This window comes from Dermacentor variabilis, chromosome 3 (genome assembly GCF_050947875.1).
Source record: "Dermacentor variabilis isolate Ectoservices chromosome 3, ASM5094787v1, whole genome shotgun sequence".
Classification (NCBI taxonomy): domain Eukaryota; kingdom Metazoa; phylum Arthropoda; class Arachnida; order Ixodida; family Ixodidae; genus Dermacentor; species Dermacentor variabilis.
Window position 1 is genome coordinate 148,374,748 of NC_134570.1, and position 15,456 is coordinate 148,390,203.

The following is a 15,456-nucleotide window of genomic DNA, read 5'->3' on the forward strand; positions in this document are numbered from 1 at the left end:
AGCTCGCCATATACAGTGGAGGGCGTTCAGCATAATAAGATCATACGGTACTCCGTCTTCATCTTTAATTGGCAGATATCTGATCCCTTGGGGGTCCACCGGTAACTCCTTTTTCAGAGTTCGCTTTAGCACGTCCCATAAGAAAACCGCCGCCCAGCAATGCAAGAAAACATGATCAATGGTCTCCGGCTTCTGGCAGATCAAGCAGTGGGATCCCCACGGCATAAGACAGCCTCGTTCTTCCACAAACGTCTTCACAGAGAGCGTTCCTGTGTGGAGCTTAAAGAAGAAGGATTTAACCCCTGGTGGCACCTGCATACGTTTCACCCGTTTAAGGACGTCTTGTCCTGGCCCTCCACTGTATATGGCTCTGTATAACGGCACTGGGAACACAATGTCGCACACATCATTATACAGTGTCTTCCTTTTCACTTGAAACAGATAATCATTTGAAAAACGAACTGACAGGAAGCGCACACTGTCGACCACTTCCTTAATGTAACCCCAAAGTTTTCCGGTCATGCTTGCCGTACTAACAACATGTGTCGGCAATGCGTCGCTCAACCTGATCTGACAAACGGTGCGCAGAAAAGGATCGCGCACATCGCGAAAAAACAAAAAGCGGTTAACAAGTTGTCTAACAAAAAGATGCGCCAAGCCCACACCCCCATCCTTTACTCTTCTGAACAAATTCGTTCGACTACATCTCTCCCATGCTGAACCCCAGATGAAGACCGCAAACACTCTGTGCAGCCTTTGCACATTTGCTCTAGAACAATGCAGCACTTGCATAACATAATATAACTTCGCTATAAAAACATATTACAAATTGTTGCCCTTGAAAAAATAGACTGGTTAGCGCTTGTCCATCTGTCCACTTTTTGTTTCGTTTCATTATTTCGGTTTCTCCAGTACTCATCGCTGCTCTTGTACCTGTCGAGGGGAACACCCAGATACTTCGTCGGAGTTTTCACCCAGTTGACATTCGCAAAGTATTCCGGTGCCTAAAGCCACTCCCCGTGCCACAGCCCGAGGGATTTGCCCCAATTGACTCTGCTGCCCGTGACGTCACAGAAATGTTTTACTACAGCAATTGTTTCAGTCACACTTGGTTCGTCTGTGCAACACACTGCGACGTCATCAGCATACGCTAGCAGCTTCACTTTGGATTCTGCTAATCTAAAACCACGTATATTGTTATATGCGGTAATAGCCATACACATTCCTTCTATGTATATAGCAAATAACAGAGGACTGAGGGGACAGCCTTGGCGCACTGAGCGCATGATGTTAATGGGGGCCCACAGAGACTTATTAACAATTAACCTTGTAGTGCACTTCTGGTACGCCAAGGCCACGCCCTCAGTGATGATGGTACCGACACTAACATGATCCAGTATGGCGAACAAAATAACGTGAGCAACACAATCGAACGCTTTCTCAAGATCAAGCTGAAGAACTGCAACGCCGCCACCAGTGACGTCACAGCACTCGAGCACACACCGCATCTTATGGATGTTAGAAAAAATTGTTCGCCCTTTGATTCCACAAGTTTGATGGTCTGCGACGATTTCCTTTATGACGCTTTGAAGTCTGGTCGCTAAAATCTTCATAAATATCTTGTAATCCACATTTGTTAGTGATATGGGCCTATAGGATGATACGAATCTTAGCTTATCTAATTTATCGTTCTTCGGAATTAGAGTGGTGTGCGCTTTCCCAAAAGAAGGTGGCAATGATTTCTGCTCGTACGCTTCATTAAATACTTCTACTAATAAACGGGCCAGTTCTCTTTTCAATGCCTTATACAAGGCGGCGCTGAGTCCATCTGGTCCCGGTGACTTGCCCAAGTTTAAATCGTCGATTGCCTTTTCGACTTCCCTCTCCATTATTTTCCCTTCTAATCCCTCCTTAGCTTCATCGCTCAAACGCGGCATGCGGTGCAGAAAGTCTGCTTTGAAACCCTCTAAATCCGCTTGCTGAAATGCAAAGAGCGACTGGTAGTACTGGAAAAAGGCGTGTGCTATGCTCTCATTGTCGTCAACAACAGTTCCATTCATTAAAATTTGATCGACATGGTTTCGTTGTCCGTGCGACTTTTCTAAACCGAGCGCCTTTTTAGTGGGCGTGTCCCCTGCCGCTAGCGCGTCTACTCTTGCTCGCACGATGGCACCTTGATAACGTTCTTTGTCGAACTGTTCAAGCTTTTCCTTGAGGCTTCGCACATCGTATTTGTACAGACCAGGCTCTCTGCACTCAAGCGTTATCAGCTGCTGAAGTAGTGTTCGCAAACCCTTTTCTTTATATTCCCTCTCAAATTTGAGGCAGCTTGACCTTTCTAAGGCTTTCATTTTAACTTTTTGTTTAACACATTCCCACTTTTCTGCTATTGTATCAGCCGCATCTTCGCGTATTTCATTAACCGCATCCCGCACTGCCTTTACAAAAGATGCATCATTTAATAACAAGTCATTGAGTTTCCATAGATGCCAATTAAATGCATGTTCCCTTTTCCTTATACCTATGTTACATTTTACCAGGCAGTGATCCGAAAATGACACGGGCACAACGCAATAACCGTGGCATCTTGCAATCGTGTCCAAGGAAATGTACATGCGATCCATTCGCGCATGACTGCTGCCTTGAAAACGCGTAAATGTCACTTGACGCCCCCCTTCCAGACATTGAAAAACATCATCAAGTTCACTTTCATTAATTAATTTTGACAGAACGTGATTACTTCTATCACGCACACCGGCATTGTTGGCTCGGTCTCTAGCACTCAACACACAATTGAAGTCCCCTAATAACACAACGCGCTTATTACAACAAACATATTGTGAGAGGTTCGAAAAGAAGAGGACGCGCTCGTCTAGAGAATTCGGCGCATAAACGCATATGACGCGAAACTCAAAGTCAGAGATCGTAAAGTCACATAATACAATCCTTCCAGACAGACAGGACCACACACTTTGAATATGTAAACCCGGCAGCTTCTTCACCAAAAGAAAGCACCCCCCGGAAGTGCCTACCGCATGACTCACCACCACAAAGTACCTAGTCGTGAATCGTCGCACCATGCTCCCGGTCTCCTCCCCTCCGTCAACCTTGGTTTCCTGGACGGCTAGTACGTCTATGTCATGGTCCGTTACCAACCGTAGGACCTGACATTGCCTACGACTAGCCGCCAACCCTCGCACGTTTAGTGTGGCAATACTAAGAGACGGTATTTCGTCCATCTTCATCTAGCGAGAAAAGTAGGCCCGGAGCATTGTGCTTACCCTTCACGACCAGCCCTTGGCTAGCCGCCTCCGGGGCCATCCGGCTTCCCGGCATTGTTTGTCGTCGACACTTTGATCACAGGCTTTCTTTCGGGCGGCACATTCGGCTTTGGTTTGAAGCCCACCCGCCTCCCCTGGGGCGTCTTTGTCGGTGGTCCCTCGGTGGTGCTGGTCGCACCCTCGCCTTGGTCCTTGGTCTGGTCGTGGGGGCGTTTGACCGGGCCGCCAAGAGTCTCAGTCCGGTCGCCGTCTTTCACAGCCTCGTCCTGCTGCATTGCCGTCATACCGGTGTCGGGCGGGTCTTCACTAATGGTTCCCGTCGCGGGGCCCACAGCAGTCGCGCCCTGCGCCTTCCCACTCCGCTTCTCAGTACCTTGAGCAACCGTGCCTTCTGCGCCGACGGTCGACGTCTCGCTGACTGCCGCTGTCGGTACCAGGTCTCCGATGCCTGTAGCGGCGTCCTCCGTCTCGACCACGTCCATGACGTGCTCTGCGGCCACGTCGTTCACTGCTGGGCCTGTCACGGCGGCGTAGGGTTTGACGCAGTCGGCGTCAACATGACCGAACCGTCTGCAGCGAGAACAGCGCGGAACTTTACACTCACGGTGGACGTGCCCCGTGCCTTGGCAGCGCAGGCACTGCACGGGTCGACCAGGGACGACCACCAAGGCCACCAAGGCCGGGTACCATTGCGACGCCGACGCTCGGCCAGCGCGTATATATTTCAGAGAGTGTATGTCCTTATTTATTGAAATGCAGAAAATGCAAGAGTGTGTACCGGATTGGCTGTCGAGGCTCGAAGCTCTGACAGTCATGAAGGAATTTTAATTTAACAACGTCAGACCTATGCGGATAGACGGCTTTGTAGCGCTTTTTTGTTTCTCGCCTTCTTTTTCTCTGGCAAGAGACTTGCATTTGTGTCATGAGTGTGAAATTAATATGTACGATGTTATATTGAAAACCGGTAATAAATAAAAAAAATGCAGAATGACTAGTGGCTAGGATCATTCTGCTTCCGGCAGCCGAGCTGAGCGGTCAGCAGGATCATGGGCTCCAGTGGAGCAGCGACAGCGGCCACTTTTGGCCGCGGAAATAGGGTCAACGATGATAAGGATTATGCTTTTATTTTGCCGCAGCTGCCTAAAGGACAACTGGTGATTAACACCGTCTTTTTGCACGGTGATGTACGTGCGAGGCCGTACAAGGTGGAGGATTTCAGGGATGCCCTTCTGCCGACGGGCCTGCTGCCGGATGTGGTATGCATAGGGGCGTACCAAATCAACCACGTCTGGGCAGTGACCCTCTGCGATGCAACTGCAACGGAAAGGCTGCTTGCCCTGAAGGAACTTCAAGTGAAGGGACGACGGTGCCTCATCATTGACCCGCAGGACCAACAGGTGAAGCTTAGGCTTCACTGGCTGCTCTACGGCGTTGCCGACGAGGACGTCCGGACGGCTTTCGCGGCTTTCGGCAAGGTGGAGGAGGTGAGCCGGGAACGGTGGCGCGTTGAAGGCATGGGAACCAAGACCTCAACCACCAGGACCGTCCTTCTCAAGCTGAAGGCCAGCATGAAGGTGGAAGACCTCCCCCATCAGATCCGCGTCGGTGGAGAGTTAGCCTTGGTCGTCGTTCCCGGTCGACCGATGCAGTGCCTGCGCTGCCACGGCACGGGACACGTCCGCCGTGAGTCCAGAGTACCGCGTTGTACCCGGTGCAGACGTTTCGGCCACGTCGACGCTGAATGCGCGAAGTCCTATGCCGCTGTGACAGGCCCACCAGTGAATGATGTTGCGCCAGAGCACCTCATGGATGTGGCCGAGGCGGAGGACGCGGCTAAAGGAACCGGTGACATGGTGTCGACAGAGACAAGTAGTGGGACGACGATTCTGGAGGTAGGCGGCAACGCGGCTGAGGCTACTCAGAAGCCGAGTAGGACGGAACGGGATGCTACGACCCAGGGGCAGGCGACGGGAAACGTCAGTGAAGACGCAACTGACGACGCGACCGCAATGCAGCAGGACGAGGGCGTCACCGACGACGACCGTACTGGGGATCTTGCTGCCTCCGTCAAGCGCACCCACGACCAGACGAAGGACCGCGAGGATCGGGCACCCAGCACCAGTGAGGGACCACCGACGAAGACGCCTCATGGGAGGCGGATGGGCTACAAGCCAAAGCCCAATGTACCGCCTGAAAGGAAGCCTGCCGACAAAGCGGCCACGTCTAAGGACACCAACAAACCGGGAGGTCCCGGAGGTGGCTAGCCGAGGGCTAGTCGTGAGCGGTAAGCACCATGCTCCGGGCCTACTTTACTTTTCTTTTAGATCAAGATGGCTCAAATACCGTCCCTGAGGATTGCCATATTAAACGTGAGAGGGCTGGCGGCTAGTCGTAGGCAAAGTCAGGTCCTACGTTTGGTCACTGACCACGACATAGACGTACTAGCCGTTCAGGAAACTAAGGTTGAAGGAGAGGAGGAGACCGGGAGCATGGTGCGACGTTTCACGACTAGGTATTTTGCGGTGGTTAGCCATGGTGTAGGCACGGCTGGAGGGTGCGTTCTTCTTGTGAAGAAGTTGCCTGGACTGCAGATTCAGAGCATTTTTTCGTGCCAGTCAGGAAGGATTGTTCTTTGTGATATTGTTATGGGTGATTCAGAGTTCCGCATCATATGCGTATATGCGCCGAATTCAGTAGATGAGCGCGCCCGTTTTTTTTCGAACCTTCCACGATATGTTTGTTGTAATATGCGCGTGATGATGTTAGGGGACTTTAATTGTGTGTTGAGTGCTGGAGACAGAGTCAATAATGCAGGTGTGCGTGACCGAAGCAGTGAAGTGTTATCAAATTTAATTAATGAAAATGAACTCGATGATGTTTATGAATGTCTGGAAGGGGGGCGTCAAGTGACTTTTACACGTTTTCAGGGCAGCAGCCATGCGCGTTTGGACCGAATGTACATTTCATTGGATATGATTCCAAGATGCCACGGTTACTGTGTAGTACCAGTGTCGTTTTCAGATCACTGCCTTGTGAAATGTAACGTAGGTATAATGAAAAAGCGACATGTATTTAAGTGGGATATGTGGAAACTGAATGCCTTGTTACTAAATGACCAGCCCTTTTTACCGGTAGTACGGGATGCGATTAATGAAGTTCAATGTGATGCTGCGGGAACAATCGTCGAGAAGTGGGAATGTTTTAAAGAAAAGATTAAAATGAAAGCAATAGAAAGATCCAGTTGTAAAAAATTCGAGAAGGAAATGAAAGAAAAGGGTTTCAGAACACTGCTTGGGCAGCTGCTAACGCTTGAGTGCAAAGAGCCTGGTGCGTACAAAGACGATGTGCGAAACGTCAAAGAAAAACTTGAACTGTTTGACAAGGAACGCTATCAAGGAGCCATCGTGCGAGCACGAGCGGATGCACTAGCGGCAGGGGAGACGCCCACTAAAAGGGCGCTGGGTCTTGAGAAGGCGTATGGACGAAGAAACCATGTCGAGCAGATTTTAGTGAATGGGAATGTCGTTGAAGACAGTGATAGCATTCAGCGCGCCTTCTTTGAGTACTATCACTCGCTCTTCGCATTTCAGGAAGCGAATGTTGAGAGTTTTAAAGCAGGTTTTCTGCATCGCATGCCACGTTTGAGCGATGACGTAAAAAAGCGATTAGAGGAAAAAATAAGGGAGAGAGAAGTCGAAAAGGCAATCGACGATTTGAACTTGGGTAAATCACCGGGACCTGATGGACTCAGCGCGGGTCTATATAAAGCTTTTAAAAGAGAGCTGGCGTCTTTGCTTGCGCATGTATTTAATGACGCATACGAAAAGAAATCATTACCACCTTCCTTTGGGAAAGCGCACACCATTCTAATTCCGAAGAACGATAAATTAGATAAACTGAGATTCGTATCATCCTATAGGCCCATATCACTAACAAATGTGGATTACAAGATATTTATGAAGATTTTAGCGACCAGACTTCAAAGTGTCATAAAGGAAATCGTCACAGACCATCAAACTTGTGGAATCAAAGGGCGAACAATTTTTTCTAACATCCATAAGATGCGGTGTGTGCTCGAGTGCTGTGACGTCACCGGTGGCGGCGTTGCAGTTCTTCAGCTTGATCTTGAGAAAGCGTTCGATTGCGTCGCTCACGTTATTTTGTTCTCCATATTGGATCATGTTAATGTCGGTACCATCATCACTGAGGGTGTGGCCTTGGCGTACCAGAACTGCACTACAAGGTTAATTGTTAATAAGTCGCTGGGGGCCCCCATTAACATCATGCGTTCAGTGCGCCAAGGCTGTCCCCTCAGTCCTCTGTTATTTGCTATATACATAGAAGCAATGTGTGTGGCCATTACCGCAAATAACAATATACGTGGTTTTAGATTGGCAGAATCCGAAGTGAAGCTGCTAGCGTATGCTGATGACGTTGCAGTGTGTTGCACAGACGAACCAAGTGTGACTGAAACAATTGCTGTAGTAAAACATTTCTGTGACGTCACGGGCAGCAAAGTCAATTGGGGCAAATCCCTCGGGCTGTGGCACGGGGAGTGGTCTTCGGCACCGGAATACTTCGCCAATGTCAACTGGGTGAAAACTCCGACGAAGTATCTGGGTGTTCCCTCGACAGGTACAAGAGCAGCGATGAGTACTGGAGGAACCGAACTAATGAAACGAAAGAAAAAGTGGACAGATGGACAAGCACTAACCAGTCTATTTCTTCAAGGGCGACAATTTGTAATATGTTTTTTATAGCGAAGTTATATTATGTTATGCAAGTGTTGCATTGTTCCAGGGCAAATGTGCAAAGGCTGCACAGAGTGTTCGCGGTCTTCATCGGGGGATCAGCATGGGAGAGAGCTAGCCGAACTAATTTGTTTAGAAGAGTGAAGGACGGGGGTGTTGGCTTGGCACATCTTTTTGTTCGACAACTTGTCAACCGCTTTTTGTTTTTTCGAGATGTGCGCGATCGTTTTCTGCGCACCGTATGTCAACTCAGGTTGAGCGACGCATTGCCGGCGTATGTTGTTAGTACGGCAAGCATGACCGGAAAACTTCGGGGTTATCTCAAGGAAGTGGTCGACAGTGTGCGCTTCCTTTCAGTTCGTTTTTCAAAAGATTATCTATGTCAAGTGAAAAGGAAAACACTGTATAATGATGTGTGCGACATTGTGTTCCCAGTGCCGTTATACAGAACCATATACAGTGGAGGGCCAGGACAAGACGTCCTTAAACGGGTGAAGCGAATGCAGGTGCCACCGGGGGTTAAAACCTTCTTTTTTAAGCTCCACACAGGAACGCTCTCTGTGAAAACGTTTGTGGAAGAACGAGGCTGTCTTGTGCCGTGGGGATCCCACTGCTTGATCTGTCAGAAGCCGGAGACCATTGATCACGTTTTCTTGCATTGCTGGGCGGCTGTTTTCCTTTGGGACGTGCTAAAGCGAACGCTGAAAAAGGAGTTACCGGTGGACCCCCAAGGGATCAGGTATCTGCCAATTAAAGATGAAGACGGAGTACCGTATGATCTTATTAAGCTGAACGCCCTCCACTCTATATGGCGAGCTCGCATGGCCGGGTACCATTGCGACGTCGACGCACGGCCAGCGCGTATGTATTTCAGAGAGTGTATGTCCTTATTTATTGAAATGCAGAAAATGCAAAAGTGTGTACCGGATTGGCTGTCGAGGCTCGAACCTCTGACAGTCATGAAGGAATTTTAATTTGACAACGTCAGTCCTATGCGGATAGACGGCTTTGTAGCGCTTTTTTGTTTCTCGGCTTCGTTTTCTCTTCCAAGAGGCTTGCATTTGTGTCATGAGTGTGAAATTCATATGTACGATGTTATATTGAAAACCGGTAATAAATAAAAAAAAAAAAAAGGTCTAGTGGCTAGGATACCTGGCTCTCACCCAGGAGGCCCGGGTTCGATTCCCGGTGTCGGAAATGTTTTTGGTTAGCTTTTTGTCGTCGTCTATATTTTATCCCGCGCTTTCTTTCGATCAAGTAGTAGGGGTTCATTGCTGCTGCCCGTCCGCCGGCATGGTCTAGTGGCTAGGATACCTGGCTCTCACCCAGGAGGCCCGGGTTCGATTCCCGGTGTCGGAAATGTTTTTGGTTAGCGTTTTGTCGTCGTCTATATTTTATCCCGCGCTTTCTTTCGATCAAGTAGTAGGGGTTCATTGCTGCTGCACGTCCTCCGGCATGGTCTAGTGGCTAGGATACCTGGCTCTCACCCAGGAGGCCCGGGTTCGATTCCCGGTGTCGGAAATGTTTTTGGTTAGCGTTTTGTCGTCGTCTATATTTTATCCCGCGCTTTCTTTCGATCAAGTAGTAGGGGTTCATTGCTGCTGCACGTCCTCCGGCATGGTCTAGTGGCTAGGATACCTGGCTCTCACCCAGGAGGCCCGGGTTCGATTCCCGGTGTCGGAAATGTTTTTGGTTAGCGTTTTGTCGTCGTCTATATTTTATCCCGCGCTTTCTTTCGATCAAGTAGTAGGGGTTCATTGCTGCTGCCCGTCCTCCGGCATGGTCTAGTGGCTAGGATACCTGGCTCTCACCCAGGAGGCCCGGGTTCGATTTCCGGTGTCAGAAATGTTTTTGCTTAGCGTTTTGTCGTCGTCTATATTTTATCCCGCGCTTTCTTTCGATCAAGTAGGAAGGGCTCATTGCTGCTGCACGTCCTCCGGCATGGTCTAGTGGCTAGGATACCTGGCTCTCACCCAGGAGGCCCGGGTTCGATTCCCGGTGTCGGAAATGTTTTTGGTTAGCGTTTTGTCGTCGTCTATATTTTATCCCGCGCTTTCTTTCGATCAAGTAGTAGGGGTTCATTGCTGCTGCACGTCCTCCGGCATGGTCTAGTGGCTAGGATACCTGGCTCTCACCCAGGAGGCCCGGGTTCGATTCCAGGTGTCGGAAATGTTTTTGGTTAGCGTTTTGTCGTCGTCTATATTTTATCCCGCGCTTTCTTTCGATCAAGTAGTAGGGGTTCATTGCTGCTGCACGTCCTCCGGCATGGTCTAGTGGCTAGGATACCTGGCTCTCACCCAGGACGCCCGGGTTTGATTCCCGGTGTCGGAAACGTTTTTGGTTAGCGTTTTGTCGTCGTCTATATTTTATTCCGCGCTTTCTTTCGATCAAGTAGTAGGGGTTCATTGCTGCTGCACGTCCTCCGGCATGGTCTAGTGGCTAGGATACCTGGCTCTCACCCAGGAGGCCCGGGTTCGATTCCCGGTGTCGGAAATGTTTTTGGTTAGCGTTTTGTCGTCGTCTATATTTTATCCCGCGCTTTCTTTCGATCAAGTAGTAGGGGTTCATTGCTGCTGCACGTCCTCCGGCATGGTCTAGTGGCTAGGATACCTGGCTCTCACCCAGGAGGCCCGGGTTCGATTCCCGGTGTCGGAAATGTTTTTGGTTAGCGTTTTGTCGTCGTCTATATTTTATCCCGCGCTTTCTTTCGATCAAGTAGTAGGGGTTCATTGCTGCTGCACGTCCTCCGGCATGGTCTAGTGGCTAGGATACCTGGCTCTCACCCAGGAGGCCCGGGTTCGATTCCCGGTGTCGGAAATGTTTTTGGTTAGCGTTTTGTCGTCGTCTATATTTTATCCCGCGCTTTCTTTCGATCAAGTAGTAGGGGTTCATTGCTGCTGCACGTCCTCCGGCATGGTCTAGTGGCTAGGATACCTGGCTCTCACCCAGGAGGCACGGGTTCGATTCCCGGTGTCGGAAATGTTTTTGGTTAGCGTTTTGTCGTCGTCTATATTTTATCCCGCGCTTTCTTTCGATCAAGTAGTAGGGGTTCATTGCTGCTGCACGTCCTCCGGCATGGTCTAGTGGCTAGGATACCTGGCTCTCACCCAGGAGGCCCGGGTTCGATTCCCGGTGTCGGAAATGTTTTTGGTTAGCGTTTTGTCGTCGTCTATATTTTATCCCGCGCTTTCTTTCGATCAAGTAGTAGGGGTTCATTGCTGCTGCACGTCCTCCGGCATGGTCTAGTGGCTAGGATACCTGGCTCTCACCCAGGAGGCCCGGGTTCGATTCCCGGTGTCGGAAATGTTTTTGGTTAGCGTTTTGTCGTCGTCTATATTTTATCCCGCGCTTTCTTTCGATCAAGTAGTAGGGGTTCATTGCTGCTGCACGTCCTCCCGCATGGTCTAGTGGCTAGGATACCTGGCTCTCACCCAGGAGGCCCGGGTTCGATTCCCGGTGTCGGAAATGTTTTTGGTTAGCGTTTTGTCGTCGTCTATATTTTATCCCGCGCTTTCTTTCGATCAAGTAGTAGGGGTTCATTGCTGCTGCACGTCCTCCGGCATGGTCTAGTGGCTAGGATACCTGGCTCTCACCCAGGAGGCCCGGGTTCGATTCCCGGTGTCGGAAATGTTTTTGGTTAGCGTTTTGTCGTCGTCTATATTTTATTCCGCGCTTTCTTTCGATCAAGTAGTAGGGGTTCATTGCTGCTGCACGTCCTCCGGCATGGTCTAGTGGCTAGGATACCTGGCTCTCACCCAGGAGGCCCGGGTTCGATTCCCGGTGTCGGAAATGTTTTTGGTTAGCGTTTTGTCGTCGTCTATATTTTATCCCGCGCTTTCTTTCGATCAAGTAGTAGGGGTTCATTGCTGCTGCACGTCCTCCGGCATGGTCTAGTGGCTAGGATACCTGGCTCTCACCCAGGAGGCCCGGGTTCGATTCCCGGTGTCGGAAATGTTTTTGGTTAGCGTTTTGTCGTCGTCTATATTTTATCCCGCGCTTTCTTTCGATCAAGTAGTAGGGGTTCATTGCTGCTGCACGTCCTCCGGCATGGTCTAGTGGCTAGGATACCTGGCTCTCACCCAGGAGGCCCGGGTTCGATTCCCGGTGTCGGAAATGTTTTTGGTTAGCGTTTTGTCGTCGTCTATATTTTATCCCGCGCTTTCTTTCGATCAAGTAGTAGGGGTTCATTGCTGCTGCACGTCCTCCGGCATGGTCTAGTGGCTAGGATACCTGGCTCTCACCCAGGAGGCCCGGGTTCGATTCCCGGTGTCGGAAATGTTTTTGGTTAGCGTTTTGTCGTCGTCTATATTTTATCCCGCGCTTTCTTTCGATCAAGTAGTAGGGGTTCATTGCTGCTGCACGTCCTCCGGCATGGTCTAGTGGCTGGGATACCTGGCTCTCACCCAGGAGGCCCGGGTTCGATTCCCGGTGTCGGAAATGTTTTTGGTTAGCGTTTTGTCGTCGTCTATATTTTATCCCGCGCTTTCTTTCGATCAAGTAGTAGGGGTTCATTGCTGCTGCACGTCCTCCGGCATGGTCTAGTGGCTAGGATACCTGGCTCTCACCCAGGAGGCCCGGGTTCGATTCCCGGTGTCGGAAATGTTTTTGGTTAGCGTTTTGTCGTCGTCTATATTTTATCCCGCGCTTTCTTTCGATCAAGTAGTAGGGGTTCATTGCTGCTGCACGTCCTCCGGCATGGTCTAGTGGCTAGGATACCTGGCTCTCACCCAGGAGGCCCGGGTTCGATTCCCGGTGTCGGAAATGTTTTTGGTTAGCGTTTTGTCGTCGTCTATATTTTATCCCGCGCTTTCTTTCGATCAAGTAGTAGGAGTTCATTGCTGATGCCCGTCCTCCGGCATGGTCTAGTGGACATTTCCACATGGGAGAGGCGCAGGCGCGCGTTCTTGTGTCGGCAGGTGAAGGCCGGCGGATTAGCACTGGTGTATTTGTTTGTGCGACAGATAGACAGGTTTTTATTTTTTCGTGATGTTAGAGACCCATTCCTGCGCACCGTGTGTCAACAAAGATTGGGGAAGCTTTTCCTGCGCATGTTGTTACAACGCAAGGGATTTCAGGAGGTGCTTGTGGTTTCTTTAGAGAAATTGTTCTATGTCTCGCATTTCTATGCGTACCTCTTACGATGCAGTATTTAAGCAGCGTTTAAAGGGAAAAAAATGCACAGGGAACGCATTACCACGTATGCAGTTGCCCTTCGCCTACTCGTGTTACGGGAGTGCAACATGCTGCCGAATTTTTCCTATCGTGCCTCACAGGAACATATTAATATAACAAATATCCTGTAAATATGCAATTTGCCTGAAAACAAAAATTAGACTGGGGCCGAAGCTGAAAATATTTAACTGTAGGTGAAAAATACAATGTTTCACACATAGCGCTCATGTGTGTCTGTTTGTTTTACTTTACTAAGATTTCTGGTACTGCTGTTAAATATGGTCAGCGCTTTTTCTCTCAGTGGCTGTAAGAATTTGTTATTTAGGGGCCATTGTAGAAAATAACAAATTTTTTTTTCGTTTACAACAAAATATCATTTGACAGATAAATATGAATGCAGGAATAATAAATACCTGCTTGAGTGAACTAGGTTCAGAAAACAAACAACATCAGTTTTCCTCCAGTTGTTATAAGAGCTTAATTGCCCAGTCTATGGATGAGCATCCGCTTGCTTAGATCACACGCGTACGTAAAAGAATAGAAAAAAGTACACGCATTTTCAAAGCAAGGTAAACGAAGTAAATAAATACGCAGAGCTTTGTGTATTATATGCACTGATAGCCAATTTCCTGGAGTGTCCCGACCCTGTCATGAGTTTTCCTTTTTTTTTAATTAGCGACCGCACGTATTCATATGCGGATTTTCGACACACAACAGAATGAAGCTGGGTGTGCAGCGTGTATTATGTCATAGTGTCCAGGATTGTGAAGTGCACTTTGAAGAGCCGGGCATATTTTCGAAATGCAAATGCGATCGAATAGTTTTTTGATGTGAAATGAATTTGTTTTGCAAAGTCAGATATTAGCTTAAGTATCGTCCCTGACTGTCAAAATATCAAAACTGTTCTCTCCTGGAAATTGGGTAATGTAATTTCATTTTACCGAGTCTTTTTTTTTCTTTTCTAAATCAAGGATCGAGATATTTCCTGGTGTCACGTGTGACAAACAGCTGGTGGAAATTATAACACTATGGTAAATGATGCTGTAAAAAAGAGCCACGCTACAGTTCGTTTCCTACGAAAATAGAGAAGTGCTTTATTTTGAAGGAAGGAAACCCCTGGCTAAATAGGATGCATGAAAGCAAAACAGGAACGGCGGACTTCTTACTACAGTACAAGAGAAGTAGCTTACATGTCAAATCATTATGGTGCTGAAAAATTACTCAAATTGGCGTCGGCATTACGTTGTTGAAGCCTTTGGTTTTAAATCTCGATCGTGAAGACAACTGATTATGGGGACAACCTTTGGTAGAATGTGATGCTCCTTGCTTGAGCACTGGACCTTGTTTCCTCTGTCAGACTGTCATGCTGCGACTGACCTGTAAAACAAGAGATGTGCTTTAACATACATATGGCAGCAACATTATTGTACACTGCTTAGTGAAGCACTCTAGCACAAGACTTTTCGTGAAGAGTAGTCAACAAAGCCATGCACCGTGTGCGCATCTCTGTATCGTATGTGAGGACACTTAAAAAAAAAAGAACACCGCCAACGCCAGCGAAGCTTAAATGGGCGGCCCCGGTTTTGTTTCTTTTCTTTTGACGTCGACGCTGTCACTGCTCTGCCTCGCGAACCCGAACCGCCTGATCCTCGGCGTAATGTTGCCACTTTACCTCCACTTCGTGAGCTAGCTCGGGCGCACGAGCAGCCGGACGGGCCCGACATTGCCGCTTACGCTCCGCTTCGTAGGCCCGATCTTCTGCCGAGGCGTTGGCGCGACGCCGCCGAGATCTCTCCCGCTGCTGCTCTCCGCGCTGTTGCTCGTAGGCCAGCTGCTCCTCGGGAGAAGGAACAATACGCGGCCGTCTCATTCCGAAGTCGGAGAGAGACAGCTGCGCCCGCCCTCTGCCCCCTAGATTTTGTAAGGGCTGGGCCCTTAGGGCTCAGCTCACACCTCTCCTGTAAATAGCAGAAATAGTTTGTCACCACCGCCACCACACCTGCTGCGAGGGAGAAACGATGTCACTATCGGCGTAGCCAATGGCGAGCCACACCTTCCGCCGGGGGGTTTCTGTGGCCGGACCGCAAGCGTTTCGCCTAGGCATATACAGTTTCGCTGTAGAAATCTCGGCGCCAACCGCACGAACGCGCTAGTGCCACTGCTCGCGCGTTCGTCATCTTCTTCAAGAGGTGGCTGTGTTGCGCAAGAACAATCATCATCAGCAATGGCTCGAGCGTCGTCGTCTTCCGCAG

General features: G+C 49.3%; 22 non-coding genes across 22 annotated transcripts; all 22 read left to right on the top strand.

Annotated features, from left to right (window-relative positions):
- Positions 1-9,319: 9,319 nt before the first annotated feature.
- Positions 9,320-9,391, top strand: TRNAE-CUC (transfer RNA glutamic acid (anticodon CUC)). The gene has a single exon. It is a non-coding gene; the product is annotated as a tRNA-Glu (tRNA).
- A 90-nt stretch (positions 9,392-9,481) lies between these two features.
- TRNAE-CUC (transfer RNA glutamic acid (anticodon CUC)) lies at positions 9,482-9,553 on the top strand. The gene has a single exon. It is a non-coding gene; the product is annotated as a tRNA-Glu (tRNA).
- A 90-nt stretch (positions 9,554-9,643) lies between these two features.
- TRNAE-CUC (transfer RNA glutamic acid (anticodon CUC)) lies at positions 9,644-9,715 on the top strand. The gene has a single exon. It is a non-coding gene; the product is annotated as a tRNA-Glu (tRNA).
- A 90-nt stretch (positions 9,716-9,805) lies between these two features.
- On the top strand, positions 9,806-9,877 carry TRNAE-CUC (transfer RNA glutamic acid (anticodon CUC)). The gene has a single exon. It is a non-coding gene; the product is annotated as a tRNA-Glu (tRNA).
- Positions 9,878-9,967: 90 nt separating this feature from the next.
- Positions 9,968-10,039, top strand: TRNAE-CUC (transfer RNA glutamic acid (anticodon CUC)). The gene has a single exon. It is a non-coding gene; the product is annotated as a tRNA-Glu (tRNA).
- Positions 10,040-10,129: 90 nt separating this feature from the next.
- Positions 10,130-10,201, top strand: TRNAE-CUC (transfer RNA glutamic acid (anticodon CUC)). Its single transcript has one exon. It is a non-coding gene; the product is annotated as a tRNA-Glu (tRNA).
- A 90-nt stretch (positions 10,202-10,291) lies between these two features.
- Positions 10,292-10,363, top strand: TRNAE-CUC (transfer RNA glutamic acid (anticodon CUC)). Its single transcript has one exon. It is a non-coding gene; the product is annotated as a tRNA-Glu (tRNA).
- A 90-nt stretch (positions 10,364-10,453) lies between these two features.
- TRNAE-CUC (transfer RNA glutamic acid (anticodon CUC)) lies at positions 10,454-10,525 on the top strand. Its single transcript has one exon. It is a non-coding gene; the product is annotated as a tRNA-Glu (tRNA).
- Positions 10,526-10,615: 90 nt separating this feature from the next.
- TRNAE-CUC (transfer RNA glutamic acid (anticodon CUC)) lies at positions 10,616-10,687 on the top strand. Its single transcript has one exon. It is a non-coding gene; the product is annotated as a tRNA-Glu (tRNA).
- A 90-nt stretch (positions 10,688-10,777) lies between these two features.
- TRNAE-CUC (transfer RNA glutamic acid (anticodon CUC)) lies at positions 10,778-10,849 on the top strand. Its single transcript has one exon. It is a non-coding gene; the product is annotated as a tRNA-Glu (tRNA).
- Positions 10,850-10,939: 90 nt separating this feature from the next.
- Positions 10,940-11,011, top strand: TRNAE-CUC (transfer RNA glutamic acid (anticodon CUC)). Its single transcript has one exon. It is a non-coding gene; the product is annotated as a tRNA-Glu (tRNA).
- A 90-nt stretch (positions 11,012-11,101) lies between these two features.
- On the top strand, positions 11,102-11,173 carry TRNAE-CUC (transfer RNA glutamic acid (anticodon CUC)). Its single transcript has one exon. It is a non-coding gene; the product is annotated as a tRNA-Glu (tRNA).
- A 90-nt stretch (positions 11,174-11,263) lies between these two features.
- On the top strand, positions 11,264-11,335 carry TRNAE-CUC (transfer RNA glutamic acid (anticodon CUC)). Its single transcript has one exon. It is a non-coding gene; the product is annotated as a tRNA-Glu (tRNA).
- Positions 11,336-11,425: 90 nt separating this feature from the next.
- TRNAE-CUC (transfer RNA glutamic acid (anticodon CUC)) lies at positions 11,426-11,497 on the top strand. Its single transcript has one exon. It is a non-coding gene; the product is annotated as a tRNA-Glu (tRNA).
- A 90-nt stretch (positions 11,498-11,587) lies between these two features.
- Positions 11,588-11,659, top strand: TRNAE-CUC (transfer RNA glutamic acid (anticodon CUC)). Its single transcript has one exon. It is a non-coding gene; the product is annotated as a tRNA-Glu (tRNA).
- A 90-nt stretch (positions 11,660-11,749) lies between these two features.
- On the top strand, positions 11,750-11,821 carry TRNAE-CUC (transfer RNA glutamic acid (anticodon CUC)). The gene has a single exon. It is a non-coding gene; the product is annotated as a tRNA-Glu (tRNA).
- A 90-nt stretch (positions 11,822-11,911) lies between these two features.
- On the top strand, positions 11,912-11,983 carry TRNAE-CUC (transfer RNA glutamic acid (anticodon CUC)). The gene has a single exon. It is a non-coding gene; the product is annotated as a tRNA-Glu (tRNA).
- A 90-nt stretch (positions 11,984-12,073) lies between these two features.
- TRNAE-CUC (transfer RNA glutamic acid (anticodon CUC)) lies at positions 12,074-12,145 on the top strand. The gene has a single exon. It is a non-coding gene; the product is annotated as a tRNA-Glu (tRNA).
- Positions 12,146-12,235: 90 nt separating this feature from the next.
- Positions 12,236-12,307, top strand: TRNAE-CUC (transfer RNA glutamic acid (anticodon CUC)). The gene has a single exon. It is a non-coding gene; the product is annotated as a tRNA-Glu (tRNA).
- Positions 12,308-12,397: 90 nt separating this feature from the next.
- TRNAE-CUC (transfer RNA glutamic acid (anticodon CUC)) lies at positions 12,398-12,469 on the top strand. Its single transcript has one exon. It is a non-coding gene; the product is annotated as a tRNA-Glu (tRNA).
- Positions 12,470-12,559: 90 nt separating this feature from the next.
- TRNAE-CUC (transfer RNA glutamic acid (anticodon CUC)) lies at positions 12,560-12,631 on the top strand. The gene has a single exon. It is a non-coding gene; the product is annotated as a tRNA-Glu (tRNA).
- Positions 12,632-12,721: 90 nt separating this feature from the next.
- TRNAE-CUC (transfer RNA glutamic acid (anticodon CUC)) lies at positions 12,722-12,793 on the top strand. The gene has a single exon. It is a non-coding gene; the product is annotated as a tRNA-Glu (tRNA).
- The last annotated feature ends 2,663 nt before the right edge of the window (positions 12,794-15,456 follow it).